Source organism: Ceratotherium simum, chromosome 1 (assembly GCF_057802395.1).
Source record: "Ceratotherium simum simum isolate JZ-2026a chromosome 1, ASM5780239v1, whole genome shotgun sequence".
Classification (NCBI taxonomy): Eukaryota; Metazoa; Chordata; class Mammalia; order Perissodactyla; family Rhinocerotidae; genus Ceratotherium; species Ceratotherium simum.
In genome coordinates, this window is record NC_141900.1 from 64,179,278 (window position 1) to 64,199,978 (window position 20,701).

At 37.7% G+C, this 20,701-nt stretch overlaps 1 protein-coding gene across 1 annotated transcript in view; it reads right to left on the minus strand.

Moving 5' to 3' along the window:
• Window positions 1–19,682, minus strand: part of KBTBD2 (kelch repeat and BTB domain containing 2) — a 42,425-nt gene extending 22,743 nt beyond the window's left edge. Inside the window, exons 1-2 of the mRNA XM_087429407.1 lie at window positions 19,559–19,682; window positions 18,212–18,488 (exon numbers count right to left, since the gene is read on the minus strand). The gene's annotated coding sequence lies outside the window, so the exon portion shown is untranslated. The remainder of the gene's footprint in view (window positions 1–18,211; window positions 18,489–19,558) is intronic.
• Window positions 19,683–20,701: the final 1,019 nt, after the last annotated feature.

Consider the following 20,701-nt stretch of genomic DNA (forward strand, 5'->3'; position numbering starts at 1 on the left):
TAACTTCCACGCCTGGCACAAGCCCAATTTAGAGAATGTACATGACTAATTATAAACTAAAAGCATATACGTTACTGAAGAGCCGCTTCCTGTAGGCTAGGCTAGATCAACTGAATCCACACCAATATGTGTGTATCTGGAACTACTGATAAAGGATTTTACAGTAGAATTTGGAAACTATTCATGCAACAAATCTTTATTGAGTACCCAGCATGCTATCACTCTGCTTAGTCTGATTAAATGTTTTTAGTGTTTTGATATTAAACAACAAAGAAGCCATGCAAAAGATTCAGTCATTTAACAAATAGCTTGAGCACCTACTCTGTGCCAGACTGGATCCTGAAGATGAAAAGTCTGAACAAGAAAGCAAAAACAACAAACAATACCTATGGTAAAAGTTTGTGTTTCAGCCTGTAGACAACAGAGACACATTTAAGATTTTTAAGGAGGAGAATATCGTGATACAATTTTGGAAAAGTAATTCGGAAGCATAGTGGATATCAAACTGGAAGTGGGGATACTATTTAGGAGGCTGTTCACATAGCCCAGACAGGAGATGGAGAGAGAGTCCAAACTAATTTAGTGGCAATGAGGATATTGAAGCAGAGATGGATTTGAAACTAGGTAGGTATAATAAACAAGACTTGGTTACTAAGAGGATGAGGAAAAATAAGAAGTGAAGGATAACAGTTTTCTAGTTAGAGTGATTAGATAGTAATATCAGTAACTATAGAAAGAGGAGCTAATTGTGAAGATGAAAGAGAAAACTAAAAAGGTGTCATTTATTTTACAATGTTATAAACCAATGTTACTGCAATAAACAAAAAAAATAAATAAATAAATAAAAAGGTGTCATTTTAATAGCTGTACAGTTAGGAATGTGTTTGGCTGCAAGTGAAAAACGATTCCATTGCAATGACTTAAATAAGGGTCTATTTGGTCACGTAACAAGTCTGCAGGTAGGCAATTACCCTTGTTGGTTCAACAGCTTAAGAATAGCAGAGCCACAGTTTCTGAGATTCTCTTGAGATTTCCCTCATGGTTGCAAGACGGCTGCAGCAGTTTTAGCCTTCACACCTTTGTTCAAGACGGGAAGATAAAGGAGTGGCTTCAGCCACCTATGTGTTTCTTTTGTTCAGGAAAGTAAAAGCTTTCTTAGGGTATACCTCATACCCCCCAGTCAGCAGACTTCCACTTACATCTCGTTTTTTAGAACTGTAATTTGGCCAACTGTAGCTGCAAAGACTTAGTTTTTCCAAGCTCTAGCACTAGGCTATAAGGGAGAAACGCATTGGGAATGGATGTTGGGTCAAACAAATAGCAGTCTGCTAGTTAGTAAACACTTAAAGCATCACTTTTTAACATTTAAAACACTGAGGGCTGGCAGGCTGGATTGATGTTTCTAGAGTTTATATAACTTAGTTATATAAGATGTTACCACTGGGGGAAGCTGGGTGATGAGTACCCAAGGAACTCTCTGTACTATTTCTGCAACTTCTTCTGAGTCTATAATTATTTCAAGATAAAAAGGTTTTTAAAGTGGATGTCATTCATTCAACAAAGATTTATTTTAATACCCTGGGATACAAAGAGAAAAGACTCATAGAGGAATGGGAGTGTTGTAGGGAAAGACGAAAGCAAATCAACAGTGGGATAAATTCTGTGAAAGCAGTTATGCACAAGCTGTTATGAGAATACATAAGAAGAACAAGTAGGCCAAGAAAGGCTTCTCAGAAAAATTGGAGCAGGGTGGGTAGAAAAAGAAGGGAACCAGCAAAGGAACATAGCAAGGGTCAAGGCATAGAGGTTTAAATGAGCTCTGGTAGGTTTGACTACTATATGTTTTCATTGCACACAGTACTTTTATCTCATAGCCCTTATGATGATTATTATTAAATGTTTTTATAATGTAAGCTCCTTGAGGCAGAAACCACTTTTACATCTTGTTGACTCTCCATCGCCTTACACAGTTCGTGCTAGGCGATCATAAATATTTGTTGAGTGAACAAGGTCATTGGCCATGACTGGAACATGGAGTGCATGTGGGGGAATGGCAAGATATCAGGAGAGGAAGGCAAGAGAGAGATATAGATCGTGAAGGAGCTTATATGTTAAGTTTGGACTCTATCCTAAAGGTAATGGGGAACTATCAGTGGAAGATGATCAGTTTTGTGTTCTAGAAAGATAATATGAAGAGTAGTATTGGAAGAAGCAAAATGTAGCAATGTCCCAACAGGTCAAAATGCAACCTGAGTAGTTTGTGTGTTAGCAGAGGAAAGCAAGCTAGGCTATTAGTAATTGTAGGTCCCACTCTGGGGATTAGATGTCTACGAACTTCTGAGTGTCCTATGACTTTGTTTTGCACCAATAATAATAACAAAATAATAATAGCTAACACTTGGTGTGTACTTATTATATGCCAGGCACTTTATATATATTAACTCATTTAATCCATACAACAACTATATGAGTTTGCTACTATTGTCTCCACTTTACAGTTGAAGTGACTGAGGCACAGAGAGGATAAGTAACTCACTCTAGATCACACTACTAATAAATTAGCAGAGCCAGGATTAAAATCTAGGCTGTCTTGCTCCAGAATCTATGATCTTAACCACTCTGTTTTGCTGCTTTCTTTCCTTTTAGCCAATTGCTTCCTGTGCCACTTCAAATCTTAGGACCTACCATGTTAACTCAGCAACATGGTTTAAGTAGTATGAGCAGGAAGGAAAAGGAGGTGATTTTTCTTCTCCCCTCTCTTGGGTTATCAGATAGAAAAAATGTTTCCCAGAATCCTCAGCAAAGTTCCTCTTATGTCTTCTTGGCCAACAGAATGAGTTTGTTGTAATTGGTTTCCAGTCATTGGTTGGGAAAGAGGGGAAAGAGACTCACCTTCTCTGAGCACATTGCTTTTCTTTTTTTTTTTTTTTGGAGGAAGATTAGCCCTGAGCTAATATCTGTTGCCAATCCTCCTCTTTTTGCGGAGGAAGATTAGTCCTGGGCTAATATCCATGCCCATCTTCCTCTTGCTTTTCTTTATCCAGACAAAATCTTGGATCTCTCAACAAGGAAGAAGTGGGTGAGACCACTGGTAAGACTACCAACAATGGCTGCCACAAAGACAATCAACCCTTGAGACCACCATAGTAAATGAGAGTGTACTTCAGGAAGAGCACTGGGGTGAGTTCTAACCTCAATCTGCCATGCGGTAGCTGTATAATTCAAGCAAGTTATTTAACCTCTCTGATCCTGATTTTGGTGTTGCATGTTCTATGGGTTTGGAAAAATGTATAATGACATGTATCCACCATTATAGTATCACACAGAAGAGTTTCACTACCCTAAAAATCCTCTATGGTCTGCCTATTTATCCCACCCTCCCCACTAACCCTTGGCAACCACTAATATTTTTACTCATTCCATAGTTTTGCCTTTTCCAAAATATCATATACTTGGAATCATAGAGTATGTAGCTTTCTCAGATTGGCTTCTTTCACTTAGTAACATGCATTTAAGTTTCCCCTATGTCTTCTCATGACTTGATAGCTTCTTTCTTTTTAGTGCTGAAAAATATTGCATTGTCTGGATATACCACAGTTTTTTTATCCATTCACCTACTGAAGGACATGTTGGTTGCTTCCAAGTTTTAGAAATTATGAATAAAGAGGCTATACACAACTGTGTGCCAGTTTTTGTGTGGACATAAGTCTTCACTTCATATGGGTAAATACCAAGGAATGCGATTGCTGGATCATATGGTAGGAGTATGTTTAGTTTTGTAAGAAACCACCAAACTGTCCTCCAAAGCAGCTGTACCATTTTGTATTCCCACCAGCAATGAATGAAAGTTCCTGGTACTCTATATTCTCCCCTTTGGTGTTGTCAGTGTTCAGGATTTGGGCTATTCTAATAGGTGTATATCTCATCGTTGTTTTAATTTGCCATTCCCTAATCACATAATGATGTGGAGCATCTTTTCATGTTTATTTGCCATCTGTATAGCTTCTTTGGTGAGGTGTCTGTTTAAGGTCTGTGGCCTCTTTTTTAATTGGTTTGTTCTCTTAATATTTTAAGAATTCTTTGTATATTTTGTATAACAGTCCTCTATCAGATACATCTTTTGCAAATATTTTCTCCCAGTCTGTGGCTTGTCTTTTCATTCACTTGACAGTATCTTTCACCGAGTTTTTAATTTCAGTGAAGTCTAGCTTATCAATTCTTTCTTATTTGGATTGTGCCATTGTTTTCATATCTAAAAAGTCATCACTATACCCAAGGTCATCTAGGTTTTCTCTTGTGTTATCTTCTAGGAGATTTATACTTTTGCATTTTACATTTAGGTCTATGATCCATTTTGAGTTAATTTTTTAGTTAATCCATTTTGAGAAGGGTATATGGTCTGTGTCTAGATTCATTTTTTGCATGTGGATGTTCAATTGTTCCAGGACCATTTGTTGAAAATACTATCTTTGCTCCATTGTATTGCCTTTGCTACTTGTTAAAGATCAGTTGACTATATTGATATGGGTTTATTTGTGAGCTCTCTGTTCTGTTCCTTTGATCTATTTGTCTATTTTTTTGCCAATACCACACTGTCTTGATTACTGTAGCTTTATAGTAAATCTTAAAGTCGAGTAGCATCAGTCTTCCAACTTCGTTTTTCTCCTTCAATATCAAGTTGGCTATTCTAGGTCTATGCCTCTCCATATAAAATAATAAGTTTGTAGATAATCCATGAAATAACTTGCTGGGATTTTGATTGGTATTGCACTGGATCTATAGAGCAAGTTTGAAAGAACTGACATCTTGACAATATTGAGTCTTCCTATCCAGGAACATAGAACATCTCTCCATTAATTTAGTTCTTTGATAGCTTTCATCAGAGTTTTGTAGTTTTTCTCATAGATCTTGTATATATTTTGTCAGATTTATACCTAAGTATTTCATCTTTAAGGGGTGCTCATGTAAATGGTAGTGTGTTTTTAATTTCAAATTGAACTTTTTCATTGCTGGTAAATGTGAAAGTGATTGACTCTTGTATAATAACCCTGTATCCTGAAACCTTGCTATAATCACTTATTTGTTCCAGGAGTTTTCTTGTCCATTCTTTTGGATTTTCTACATGGAAGATCATGTCATCTGCAAACAAAGACAGTTTTATTTTTTCCTTCCCAACTAGTATACCTTTAATTTCCTTTTCTTATTTTATTGCATTAGCTAGGATTACCAGTATGATGTTGAAAAGCAGTCATGAGAGGGAACATCCTTGCCTTGCAGCAGATATTAGTGGGAAAGCTTCAAGTTTCTCACCAGTAAGTATAATGTTCCATGTGAGCTTGAGAAGAATATGTATTCTGCTGTAGTTGAATGGGGTTGTCTATAGATGTCCATTTTATCTAGGTGACTGATGGTGTTGTTGGGTTCATCTATGTCCATAATGATTTTCTGCCTGCTGGATTTGTCCATTTCTGATAGAGGGGTGTTGAAATCTCCAATTATAATAGTGGATTCATCTATTTCTCCTTGAAGTTCTATCAGTTTTTGCCTCATATACTTTGACACTTTGTTGTTAGGCACATACACATTAAGGATTGTTATGTCTCCTTGGAGAATGACCTTTTTATCATTATGTAATGCTTCTCTTTATCCTGATCACTTTCCTTGCTCTGAAGTCTGCTCTGTCTGAAATAAATATGGCTACACCCACTTTCTTTTGATTAGTGTTAGCATGGTATGTATTTCTCCATCCATTTACTTTTAATATCTATGTGTCTCTATGTTAAAGTCAATTTCTTATAGACAACTGTTGAGTCTTATTTTTTGATCCACTCTGATGATCTGTATCTTTTAATTGGTGCATTGAGACCATTGACATTCAAAGTGATTACTGAGGGCCGGCCCCGTGGCTTAGCAGTTAAGTGCGTGTGCTTAGCTACTGGCGGCCTGGGTTCGGATCCCGGGTGCGCACCGACGCACCGCTTGTCCGGCCATGCTGAGGCCGTGTCCCACATACAGCAACTAGAAGGACGTGCAACTATGACATACAACTATCTACTGGGGCTTTGAGGGGAAAAAAAAAGGAGGAGGATTGGCAATAGATGTTAGCTCAGAGCCAGTCTTCCTCAGCAAAAAGAGGAGGATTAGCATGGATGTTAGCTCAGGGCTGACCTTCCTCACACACACAAAAAAAAGTGATTACTGATATAGTTGAACAAATATCTACCATATACATTACTGTTTTCTATTTCTTGCCCTTGTTTTTTGTTCCTATTTTCACCTTCCACTCTTTTCTGCCTTTTGTGGTTTCCACTGACCATTTTATACGCTTCTATTTTCTCTTTTTTCTTAGCAAATCAGTTGTACTTCTGTTTTTAGCTGTTTTGATTATTGCCCTAGAGGTTGCTATATACATTTACAACTAATCCAAGTCCACTTTCAAATAACACTATCCTGCTTCACCAGTAGTGCAAGTACCTTACAATAAGAAAATATTTCTAATTCCTACTTCCTGTTCCTTGTATCATTGCTATCATTCATTTCACTTATACATAAGCACACATGCACACATATATATATATGTAAGTATAAATAATTGAAAACATTGTTGCTATTATTATTTTGAATAAACTGTTATCTATTAGATCAATTAAGAATAAGGAAAATAGAGGAGTGATGTCAGCATCGTGGCAGAGTGAGTTGTTCACTTTGTCTCTCCCCTCTAAGTTACAACTAAATGGACATTTATTAATAAACACAGAATTCCATACACAGAACAACAGGACGATGGAGACATCCATGCAGCCATACATCTGAAGGTGGGTAGACTGGATCCCTGGGAAGCAGTGGAACTAGGTGAGCACACTCCTCCCCCTCCCTGGCGGCAGCGAACCAAGTCGCAGATCCTCACACAGCGGCCGGTGCAACTGTAAGTGGAGGTGGGGGCAGCCCGGTCAGCATGCGAACACTTTTGGAGTGGTAACCCGGCCCACGGGAGCACCCACTGAGCTGCAGTGGCCCGCCTGTGGGAATGCTCCCAACTGAGTGGTGGCAGCTCAGCCCCCTCATGTAGGCACCCCTCCCACCTAGCGCTGCATCTAAGCCAAACCACCTGCAGGTGTAGCACCTAACCATGTGAAAGAAAGCACCCCTCCTGCCTAGCACAGCAGCTCAGCTGGTCCCCTGCTGAATGGCTGCAGCCAACCCACACAAATGCAGAGTGGCCCTACCAGCACCACTACCAGCAGATGGGGCAGGATCAGAAAACACAGTTCCTGCACCCCCCTAGCAATGGCAGATAGAATCTGCAACCTGATACTACCACAAATGTGCTGGCAAAGGATCAATTCATCAAACACCATGAAAAACTACAGTAGCACTTCAAAAGAGAAGGAAAATGCCAAATCTCCAGAAACCAATCCTGAACTCACAGAAGTTTATAATCTAAATGACAGAGAATTCAAAATAGTTGTCATAAAGAAACTCAACTTATTACAAGAAAACTCAGAAAGACAGTTCAATGAGCTCAGGAATAAAATTAATGAGCAGAAGGAATACTTCCCAAAGAGATTGAAGCTCTAAAAAAAAAAAAAAAAAACAGAAATTCTGGATATGAAGAACACAATTAATGAGATATAAAATAATCTAGCAACCATTAAAATAGAGCTGACCTTATGGAGGACAGAATTAGCGATTTAGAGGGTAGATATATAGAAATGCTTCAGGTGGAAGAAGTGAGAGAACTTAGATTTTTTAAAAATGAAGGAATTCTTCAAGAAATATCTGACTCAATTAGGAAAAGCAATATAAGGATTATAGGTATTCCAGAAGGAGGTGAGAGAGAAAGAAGTAGAGAGCATGTTCAAAGAAATAACAGCTGAAAACTTCCCAAACCTGGAGAACGAACTAGACTTATAAGTATATGAAGCCAACAGAACTCCTAATTACATCAGTGCAAAAAGACCTTCTCCAAGGCATATAATATTAAAACTGGCAAAAGTCAAAGACAAAGAAAAAATATGAAAGGCAGCAAGGCAGAAGAAAATAACCTACAAAGGAACCTCTATCAGGTTTTCAGCAGATTTGTCAGCAGAAACCATACAGGCTAGGAGAGAATGAAATGATATAAGCAAAATACTGAAAGACAGAAACTTTCAGCCAAGAATACTCTATCCAGCAAAAATATCCTTCAGATATGATGGACAAATAAAAGCTTTCCCAGATAAACAAAAGCTGAGGGACTTCATCACCACTAGACCTGCCTTAGAGAAAATGATAAAGGAAGCCCTTCTACTGGAAACAAAAAGGGAAAGGTTTACAAAGCTTTGAGCAAGGAGATAAATAGACAGACAAAATCAGAAAATTCCAGCTCTCTATCAGAAGAGGTTAGTAAACAATTATAACATAAAAGACAAAAGGAAGTAAAACATCAAAAATAACTGTAAACACTTCATGGAAGCAACCCAAGTGCCCATCAACTGATGATTGGATAAAGAAGACATGGTATATATATACAATGACATACTACTCAGCCATAAAAAAAAGACAAAATCATCACATTCACAACAACATGGATGGACCTTGAGGGTATTATGTTAAGCGAAATAAACCAGACAGAGAAAGACAAACACCGTATGATTTCACTCATATGTGGAAGATAAACTAACACATGGACAAAGAGAACAGTTTAGTGGTTACCAGATGGGAAGGGGGTTGGGGGGTGGGCACAAGGGGTGAAGGGGCACATTTATGTGGTGAATGACAAATAATAATATACAACTGAAATTTCACAATGTTATAAACTATTATGATCTCAATACAAAAAAAAAACTATAAACACAAATTTAGTCACAAACTCACAACACAAAAAAGAATAATTTTTGACAACAATAACTCAGAAGGGGAAGAGGAAAGAGATAGAAAATGCTGAGGCTAATGGAGATAAGAGGCTATTAGAAAATGGACTATCTCATCTATGAGATCTTTTATACAAACCTCATGGTAACCACTAAACAAAAAATCAGAGCAGAGCCACAAATCATAAATAAAAAGAAAATTGAGAGAACCATCACAGAAAACCACCAAACTGAAACGGCAGTCAGAAATACAAGGGAAGCAGGGACTTTCCTCTTGCATGGGGAGGGACATGTGAAGAAGTGAATTGTCTGGGCCCTCAGTTGCCCAGTGCATGGTCAGGGTGTTACTGCTATTAACAGCAACGCAGGCACATAGTAGTTGTAGAATAATGGCACCCAAGGATGTCCACCACTTAATCCCCAGAACCGGTGAATATGCTACTTTACCTGGCAAAAGAGATTTTGCTGATGTGATTAAGGATCTTGAGATGGGAAAAGCGACCTGGATTATCCAGGCTAAAAGGAAGGATTTCACTGAATTCTGTTGGGTAAAACTATGCTGGCACCATTTCCCAGGGATGATTGTCTACTCTGTGGTCAAAAGTTTATTACACAGGGCCGGCCCTGTGGCTTGGTGGTTAAGTGCGCGCGCTGCGATGCTGGTGGCCCGGGTTCGGATCCCGGGTGCGCATCGAGGCACCACTTCTCCGTTCATCCTGAGGCCGAGTCCCGCATACAGCAACTAGAAGGATGTGCAGCTACGACATACAACTATCCACTGGGGCTTTGGGGGGAAAAAATAAAATAAATAAAATCTTTAAAAAAAAAAAAAAGTTTATTACACAAAGGAGTTGAATAGACATTTCTCCAAAGAAGATATACAAATGGCCAATAAGTACATGAAAAGCTGCTTAACATCACTAATCATTAGAGAAATGAAAATTAAAACCATGAGATACCACTTCACATGCATTAGGATGGTTATTATAAAAATTAAAAATAAAAAACAGAGGGGCTGGCCCAGTGGCATAGCGGTTAAGTTCGCGTGCTCTGCTTTGGTGGCCCAGGGTTTGCAGATTCGTATCCTGGGCACAGACCTACACACCGCTCATCAAGCCATGCTGTGGCAGCGTCCCACATACAAAATAGAGGAAGACTGGCAAAGATGCTCGCTCAGGGTCAATCTTCCTCAAGCAGAAAAAAAAAGGAAGATTGGCAACAGATGTTAGCTCAGGGCCAATCTTCCTCACTAAAAACAAAAAAATAAATAAATAACAAAAAACAGAAAATAACAAGGGTTGGCAACAATGTGGAGAGATTGGAACCCTTGTGCATTGCTCATGGAAATATAAAATGTTATGGTCACTAGAAAACCATGGCAGTTCCTCAAAATAGGGAACATAGAATTACCTTCTTACCCAGCAATTTCACTTCTGGATATATACCCAAAAGAACTGAAAGCAGAGTCTCAAACAGATATTTGTACACCCATGTTTATAGCAGCATTATTCATAACAGCAACAATGTGAATGTACTTAATGCCACTGAACTGTACACTTAAAAATGGTTAAAATAGTAAATTTTGTGTATATTTTACCATGATAAAAAATAAAAGAAAAAATATCATTCTATCTCAACTTAAAAAAAAAAGAAATACAAAGAAAGAGAAATAAGGGAAATATAGAACAACCAAAAAACAAGAGATAAAATGGCAGTATTAAGCCCTCATATATCAATAATCACTCTACATGTAAATGGATTGAATTCTCCAATCAAAAGACACAGAGTGGCTGGATGGATTAAAAAACAAGACCCAACAATATGATGCCTCCAGGAAACACAGCTCTAAAGATAAACACAAACTTAGAGTGACGGGATGGAAGATGACATTCCAAGCTAATGGCAAGCAAAAGAAAGCAGGTGTTGCCATACTTATATCAGATAAAGCAGACTTCAAGAAAAAAAAAAAATAAGAGACAAAGAAGGACAGTATATAATGATAAAAGGGACATTCCACCAAGAGGACATAACACTTATGAATATATACGCACCTAACACAAGAACACAAAAGTATATAATAGCAACTATTAACAGACCTAAAGGGAGAAATTGACAGCAACACAATAATAGTAGGGGACCTCAACACCCCACTGACATCAACAGATATATCATCCAGACAGAAAGTCAACAAGGAAACAGTGGCCTTAAATGAAATACTAGACCAGATGGACTTAATAGATATATAGAGAACATTCCATCCAAAAACAGCACACATTCTTCTCAGGTGCACATGGAACATTCTCAAAGACAGACCATATCCTGGGAAACAAGGCAAACCTCAATAAATTTAAGAAGATTGAAATCATATTAATCATCTTTTCCAACCATAATGCTATGAAACTAGAAATCAACAAGAAAAAAGCTGGGAAAGTCATGGATATGTGGAGACTAAACAACATGCTACTGAACAACCATTGGATCAATGAAGAAATCAAAGGAGAAATAAAAAAATACTGGAGACAAATGAAAATGAAAACACAACATACCAACTCTTATGGGATGCAGCAAAAGTGGTACTAAGAGGGAAATATATGGCAATACAGGCCTACCTCAACAAATAATAAAAATCTCACATAAGTAATCTTAAACTACACCTAACATAATTAGAAAAAGAAGAACAACAAAGCCCAAAGTAAGCATAAGGAGGGAAATATTAAAAATTAGAGCAGAAATAAATGAAACAGAGACTAAAAAACAATAGAAATGATTGATGAAATTCAGAGCTGGTTATTTGAGAAGACAAACAAATTGACAAACCTTTAGCCAGACTCCCTAAGAAAAAATGAGAGGGCCAGCCCTGGTGGCCTAGTGGTTAAGTTAGGCATGCTCCACTGTGGCGGCCCAGGTTCGATTTCCGGGCACAGATCTACAACATTCGTCTGTCAGTGGCCACACTGTGGCGGCAGCTCATATACAAAAAGAGGATGATTGGCAGGGTTCAAATAAATAAAATTAAAAAGGAGAAATTACAAAAGACACCACAGAAATACAAAGGATTATAAGAGAATACTATGAAAAATTATATGCCAACAAATTGGATAACCTAGAAGAAATGGATAAATTCTTAGACTCATACAACCTCCCAAAACTGAATCAAGAAGAAATAGAGAATCTGAATAGACCAATCACAAGTAAAGAGATTGAAATAATAACTAGTCATCAGGGAAATGCAAATCAAAACTACATTGAGATAGCACCTTATAGCCATTAGAATGGCTATAATCACCAAGGCAAAAAATAACAAATGTTGGAGAGGATGTGGAGACAAGGGTACCCTCATACACTGCTGGTGGGAATGCAAACTGGTACAGCCACTATGGAAAACAATATGGAGATTTCTCAAAAAATTAAAAATAGAAATACTATATGATCCACCTATCCCACTACTGGGTATTTATCCAAAGAACACGAAATCAACAATACAAAGAGATTTATGCATCCCTAGGTTCACAGCATTATTCACAACAGCCAAGACATGGAAGCAACACAAATGCCCATCAACTGATGAATGGATAAAGAAGATGTGGTGTACACACACATACACACACACACACACACAATGGAATACTACTCAGCCATAAAAAAGACAAAATCGTCCCATTTGCAACAACATGGATGAACCTTGAAGGTATGATGTTAAGCGAAATAAGCCAGACAGAGAAAGATAAACACTGTATCATTTCCCTCATTTGTGGAAGATAAACACATAGATAAGGAGACTATATTAGTGGTTACCAGAGGGGAAGGGGGTGGGAGGTGGGTGAAAGGGGTAGAGGGGCACATATGTATGGTGATGGATAAAAACTAGACTATTGATGGTGAGCATGGTATAGTCTATACAGAAAATGATATATGATATGTGATTGAAATTACACAATATTATAAACCATTATGACCTCAATAAAATAATTTTAAAAAAGAAAAGAAAAAGTTTTTATTTTACCTTCACATATTCCTTCTGTGATGATCTTCCTTTATTTATATAGATCTGAGTTTCTGACCTATATCATTTTCCTTCACTGTATTTTTTATTTTATTTTATTTTATTATTATTATTTTTTAATTTTTTGTTTATTGCAGTATCCTTCACTCTAAAAATTTCTTTTAACATTTCTTACAAGGCAGGTCTACTGGCAACAAATTCTCTCAATTTTTGTTTGTCTGAAAAAGTTTTTATTTCCTCTTTACTTTTGAAGGATAATTTTGCAGGGTACAGGTTGGTTTTTTTCTCTTGACACTTCAAATATTTTATTCCACTCTCTTCTTGCTTGCGTGGTTTCTGAGGAGAAGTCAGGTGTAATTCTTATCTTTGCTTGTCTGTAGGTAAAGTGTTTTTCTCCTCTGGCTTCTTTCAGAATTTTTTCTTTTTTTTTGCTGAGGAAGATTGGCCCTGAGTTAATATCTATTGCTAAGCTTCCTCCTTTTTTCCTCTTTTCTCCCCAAAGCCCTAGTAGATAGTTGTATGTCATAGTTGTACATCCTTTTAGTTGCTCTATGTGGGACACCACCTCAGCATGGCCTGATGAGCAGTGCATAGGTCCGCACCCAGGATCCGAACCGGCGAACCCGGGGCCACCAAAGCAGAAGGTGCAAACTTAACCTCTGTGCCACTGGGCCAGCCCAGAAGTTTTTCTTTAGCTTTTATTTTCTGTAGTTAGCAAATGAAATGCTTAGGTGTAGCTTTCTTTTTTTTTTTTTTTTTTTTTTTTATCATGCTCGGTGTTCTCTGAGCTTCCTGGATGTGTGATTTCTTTTTTGGGTTTTTTTTTTTGTTTGTGTATTACAATTCAATATAAAATCAATGCCAATATTTGGACTATTTTGAACTCAGTGCTACCTCACTGTAAGTTGAATGTTCTTTCAAGTTTTTGGGTTTTTTAAAAATTTTTTGTTTATTGCAGTAACATTGGTTTATAACATTGTATAAATTTCAGGTGTACATCATTACACTTCTATTTCTGCATGGATTACATCATGTTCTTATGTTCACCACCCAAATACTAATTATGATCCATCACCACACACATGTGCCTAATTATCCCTTTTGCCCTCCTCCCTCCCCCCTTCCCCTCTGGTAACCACCAATCCAATCTCTGTCTCTATGTGTTTGTTTGTTGTTGTTATTATCTACTACTTAATGAGTGAGATTGTATCGTATTTGACCTTCTCCCTCTGACTTACTTCACTCTGCATAATACCCTCAATGTCTGGATGTGTTGTTTGTTCTCTGCATTAATTTGGAGGAAATTCTCAGTCATTATTGCTTCAAATATTCTTCTATTATTTTCTCTTTCTTCTCCTTCTGGTATTCCCATTATGCATATGTTACACCGTTTGTCATTTTCCCACAGTTCTTGAATATTTTGTCTGCTTTTTTCAGTCTTTTTTCTCTTCAATTTTCAGTTTTTGACATATCTATTGTCATATCCTCAAGCTCAGAAATTCTTTCCTCAGCTGTGTCCAGTCTACTAAATAGCTCATTGAAGGCATTCTTGGTTTTTGTTAATATTTTTGATCTCTATCATTTCTCTTTGATTCTTTCTTAAAATGTCCATCTCTTTGCTTACATTATCCATCTGTTCTTGCATGCTATCTACTTTATCTATTAGAGTCCTTAGAATAGTAATCGTAGTTGTTTTAAATGTCCGGTCTGATAATTCCAACATCCCTGTATTATCTGAGTCAGATTTTGATGCTTGTTCTGTCTCTTCAAACTGTGTGTTTTTGGCCTTTTAGTGTGTCTTGTAATTTTTTCTTGATAGTTGGACATAATGTACTGGGTAAAGCACATCATGGGTACTGGTTAAAGAACTGCTGTAAATAGGCCTTTAGCAATGTGGTGGTAAGGTGTAGGGGAGTGCAAGTATTCTACAGTCCTATGATAAGGTCTAAGTCTTTTAGTGAGCCTGTACCTCTGGATTGTGAACTTCACACATGCTTCTTTGTCCCATCCCCCAACCCTTAGGTGGGATAGGATAACTAGAGTGTGCTGAAGTTGGGACTTTTCCTTCCCAGAGGTAGTTTAGGCTCTGATAAAACCCTAGCAGGTAAGACTCTGGTTAAATACTTTCTCCTGATGGCAGACCTTGTTAAGAAGAATAGAATAATCTGGTATATTTAAAACAGTTCCTTTTCCCCACTCCTGCTGAAAGCGCTTCAGGATTATTCTCCAACATGCACTGTGAGAAGCTTGTAGAACTCCAGGAGGTAAAACTCATAAAAGTGTGGGGGCCTTGCCAATGACTGGGTCTCTCTAGAGTTTTAATTTTTCAGACTTGTCAACTCTGAGCCTCCAGCAATTTGACAATTAGGTTTAGGTTTCCCTGCTTGGTGCTGGTTCCCACAGAGGTTGCCGCTCTTGAGTTTCTGCTCCAGTATTGGGATTCTCTGTATTCGCCTGTCCTAGAATTAGCCATTTCTCTAAGCTCTGATTCTTTTTAGTGGAGGATGGTATTTAGAAACCAAGATGTGAGGGTTAAGTGTGCTCCTTCTTCCTGAAGTATTGTTGCTTTAGGCCCTCTCATCAAATAGAACCAGAAAACAGATGTAAGTATATACATACACACATATATACATATACATACATGTATGTATACACTCATTTACATATATACCTGTACCTATCCATCTATATATATATTAAAACCATGAATTCACACTAATATCTCTAATCCCAATCCAATGCCACTGGGTTCATTCCCCCTTTCTATGTTTGTAAGTTTCTCCTCTACTAGTGAAAAATCTGTGTCATAATGGGAGATTTCAAACCCATGTCACTACGTAAATTACAGATCAAGTATACCAAAAATTAATAAGGGTATAGAGAATTTGAACAGAACAAAAATTTGATCTAAAGGACATTTATAATGAAGAACATCTAATAATTAGCAAATAAACCTTCTTTTCAAGTTTACATCAATCATTTACAAAATTTGGATACTTACAAGGCCATAAGAGAAGTCCAAACAAATATCAAATTATTGGTGGCTTACAAATCATGTTCTTTAAACCAAAATGCAATATAATTAGAAATCAATAATAAAACGTTAACCAAAATAATCTGATGTTTGTAAATTGAAAAACTTACTTCTTAATATTTCATGGATCATAAAAGCAAGTAGACTGTAAATTAGCAAAAGGAGCAAAGACGGAAATTAGAAAATACTTAGAAATAAATGACTATGAGAATGCTACATAAAAAAACTCGTGAAATGCAACTAAAGATGTATTTAGAAGGAAATTTATAGCTTTAAACATATATATGTAATATGTAAAGGAAAATTAAATTAATTAGCTAAATGTCCAACTCAAGAAGGTAGAAAAGCAAACAACAGAGGAAACCCAAAGATATTTAAGGATAGAAATAAAAGGATAGTAATTTATTACATGGGAAATACAAGAGAGGCACAAAAGAAAAGGCTAATTCTTTGATAAGACTAATGAAATAAATATACTTTTAAGCACATTAATCAAGAAACAATATAGGGCTGGCCCCGTGGCTTAGCAGTTAAGTGCACGCGCTCCGCTACTGGCGGCCTGGGTTCGGATCCCCAGCGCACACTGACGCACAGCTTCTCTGGCCCTGTTGAGGCCGCATCCCACATACAGCAACTAGAAGGATGTGCAACTATGACATACAACTGTCTACTGGAGCTTTGGGGAGAAAAAGAGAAAAAAAGGAGGAGGATTGGCAATAGATGTTAGCTCAGAGCCGGTCTTCCTTTATATATTTCCTCACAAAAAAATATATATAAAATAAATAAATAAATAAAATAATTAAAGAAAAACAATATAGGGGCCGGCCCGGTGGCGCAAGCAGTTAAGTGCCTGTGCTCTGCTGCAGCGGCCCGGAGTTCTCCGGTTTGGATCCCGGGCGTGCACCGATGCACTGGTTGTAGAGCCATGCTGTGGCGGCGTCCCATATAAAGTAGAGAAAGATGGGCACGGATGTTAGCTCAGGGCCAGTCTTCCTCAGCAAAAAGAGGAGGATTGGCAGATGTTAGCTCAGGGCTGATTTTCCTCACAAAAAAAAATATATATAGAAAACAACTAATATTAAGAATCAAAATGAGGACATATGTATAGATATCACAAGCATTTTTTGTGTGTGTGAGGAAGATCAGCCCTGAGCTACCATCCGTGCTAATCCTCCTCTTTTTGCTGAGGAAGACCGGCTCTGAGCTAACATCTATTGCCAATCCTCCTCCTTTTTTTTTTTCCCCAAAGCCCCAGTAGATAGTTGTATGTCATAGCTGCACATCCTTCTAGTCGTTGTATGTGGGACGTGGCCTCAGCATGGCCAGAGGAGCGGTGTGTCCGTGCGCACCTGGGATCCGAACCAGTAGCAGAGCGCGTGCACTTAACCGCTAAGCCACGGGGCCAGCCCACAAGCGTTTTTAAAAAGCAAAAATTATGAAAAATTGTATAACTGTGAATTTGGAAACTCAGAAAAAAAAGACAATTTCTTAGAGAAATTCAAGTTATTAAAACTAAATCAAGAAATGGAAAAACCAAATAGATTTATGAACATTAGATAAACTGCATCAGTAGCCAAGTCTATATATAAACAAAATACACAACATATTCTTTCAGAGACGTTCTACCAAACCTTCAAAGAATAGGTAGATAATCCTTCTCTTATGCAAACTCCTCTAGAGTACAGAAAATTATGGCAAGTTACCTAACTTATTTTATGAGGCTAGGATATCTTGAAACCAAGAAAAGACAATATAAGAATTGAAAATTATAAAACAATTTCATTTATAATCTTAGATTCCAAAATTCTAAATAAAACACCAGCAAATGGAATCCTGCAGTGTACTTTAAAATATATCAAGACCGAGTTGGTTGTATACCAGGAACACAAGGATTGTTTAACGAGAAAAAATCTAGTAAGGAATCTGCCTCATTAGCAAGGTGAAGAAGGAGAAAAAATATGATTATTTCAACAGATGCAGAAAAACCATTTGCTAAAACTCAATATTCATTCAAAATTTTAAAACTTCTCAGAATAAAACAGACTCTACTAACTGGATAAAGGTTGTCTAGAAAATAACTTACAATAATTATTTATGGTGAATTGTTAGAAATTAAGTATAAGATAATGGTATCTGCTACAATTTTTCTTTCTTTGAAGTTTGATAGTTTTTCTGAGTGTATTCCCCATTGGTTTTCAAAGCCAGCAAGCCAGGTATTATGGGATCTCATCTTGGTTGTGCTGAATCTAAAGGCCAGGATGCCTATTGTGGCATAGATCTCCCATTCAGATCCCCCCTGCTCCTCTGGGAAAAGCTTCGTACCTTTAAGATGGCTCCTGGCTGTGAAGCGCCATGGCTAGGATGTGGTTTTTTCCTGAGCAGAGGTATATTTCTGCCTCTTCCACTCCTGCCAGTTCTGTCCCTTGTCCTGGGGGTTCTTTTAATCCAGTTTCCAGATCTCTCTTAGAAGAAACTGTTCCACAGGTAGTTGTAGATTTGTTGTGTCCGCGAGAGGATGTGAGTTCAGAGTCTTCCTACGCTGCCATCTTCCCAGAATCCCCTGCTACCAGTTTTTTAATTTGAATATGGTGCTGAAGGTCTTAGAAGATTAAAACAAATAAGAGAAATGAGAAGATATTCATTGAAAAGGAAGAAAAAAAACTGTCATTATTTGCAGATGATTTGAGTGTCCACATAGAAAATCTAGTTAAATCTACCAAAAATTGAAACTAGTGAGAGTTCAGCAAAGTTACTAGAATATAAAATCATTATACAAATATCAATAGTATTCCTATACACCACCAACACAGTTAGAAAATGTAATTAGTAAAAGAAATCATCTTCAATAGCAAGAAAAACTATAACTCTATGAGGTATTTATAAAGGAAATTATAAATTAGAACCTTGTATTTAAGATTTATCCATGGAGACATATGTGATTCTAGTTCATTCATTTAATTCCTGTGTAGTATCCCATAATCTATCTATACTATAATTTATTTATCAGTTCTCTTGTTTCATGGACATTTCAATTTTTTCTGTTACAAACAATGCTACTGCAACAAACCTTTTAAATAAATGGCTCCTTGTATGTATATGCAAGATTTTTTTCTAAGATATTTCTAGAAGTAGAATTGCTCATTCCAGAGTATGACACATTTTCAACTTTTTTAGATACTGTCAACTTGCTCTCCAAAGGATTTTACCAATTTACACTCTGACCAGCAATGTATACATCTTCCTGTCACTCCACTTCCTCCTTAACCCTTGGTGTTTTCAGACTTGTTACATTTTTTTCTCCAATCTGATAGTTATAAATGGCATCTCATTGCAAATTCCACAAGAATGTAGGCTCCCTAAGAACTATAACTTTGTTTTTCTTCTCTGCTGTTTCCTTAGGGCTAGAATTATGCCAGTCCCATTGTAGGGCCTCAAATATTTGTAGAGGGAATGGGTGAAGAATCACTAGCAAGGGTGAGCATCCTTGATGTGTTTATTAATGACCAGTATGTTAAAGAGGAAGCTCAAGGTATGGAAAATAAGACTATCATTACACTCATTTTTAAAATTTCAATCTGAAATCAGCATGTCAACTGAGGGGACAGTAAAAATCACTCTGTTTTTGAGAGATAGAGACTATCAAACTGTCAAAATGAAGGCAACACTTACCATCCAAGCACTAGAAAAGGCCCTGGGCCTGTGAATCCAAAGACTTCAACTTACTCCCCTTCCAACTGGTAGGACTGCAACTTCACATATACGGGCAGATTACTCCCTGACTCTCAAGTGTCCTCATCTTAAAATAGAGATGATGATGATAATACCCATTCAGAATCCTGAGCAAAGAACACATTGTTCACTAATTGGACCTTAACACAAAAGTAGCAACCACCATCCAACCTCAGACAACCCACACAAAATGCCCCAGTTGGCACAAGAGGAGCATCAGAGGTCTAGTTGGAATCTATGGACGAGGTAGTACCACTCTATGTTTCATCCTTGACACCTTCCAGCACTGCCTCAAATCCAGAGCTTGCAGTTAGCTGGCCTTTCTGGGACACTCTCATTCCAGTCCTGCTCCCTGCTGTTCTACCTACCAGCCCTTTCAACTATGCCACTGGGGAGCCCTGTTTGGCCAAACACCAGCCACCATATCCCTCAATCTATTCACTGAATAGTTACTGAACTTTGTTCCCTCCCAAGGACACTCCTGTCCTGAGCTGCCCTCATAAAAAGGTTCTTCAGTCTCCCACTCTCTATGCACTCCAGGGCTGAGGCATGGCCACTACCTTGTGGCAAACCCAAGTTTTCTGGGGACTGAATATTATAAAATTTGGGGACTCTTTTAAAGAAAACCATTAAAATGTTATGAATACGAACATTTTGTGATGTTTCTGTCTCTCATCCTGCTGGTCACTCTGCCACATTCATTGAGGACATGGGAACCTCTAAATGACTACAATATGAAGGAGGGGGTGACTCATCCAAAACCCCAACCTCTCAGATCCTTCCTCAGCACCAATAACCTTCACCCCCACAGCACACTCACGCCATGGCCATAATGTGGAGCAACTGCTCCAATTCTGAAACCCTAAACTTCAAATTTCTGTTGTCTGACGACATCCCCCTCCTCTAGCCCTTTCACTTTCATGTAGACCTCCATTACTTTTTCTCCATTTGATCAGCTCTTCTCTGGCATTACTTATTTTCTCTTCCTGACTATATGCTAGGCCACTAAATAGAGGGAGGTGAGGCAACTAGGGTGCAAAATTTAAGGAGGCACTCACACTCAGGGGCATGCAGGGTATACAT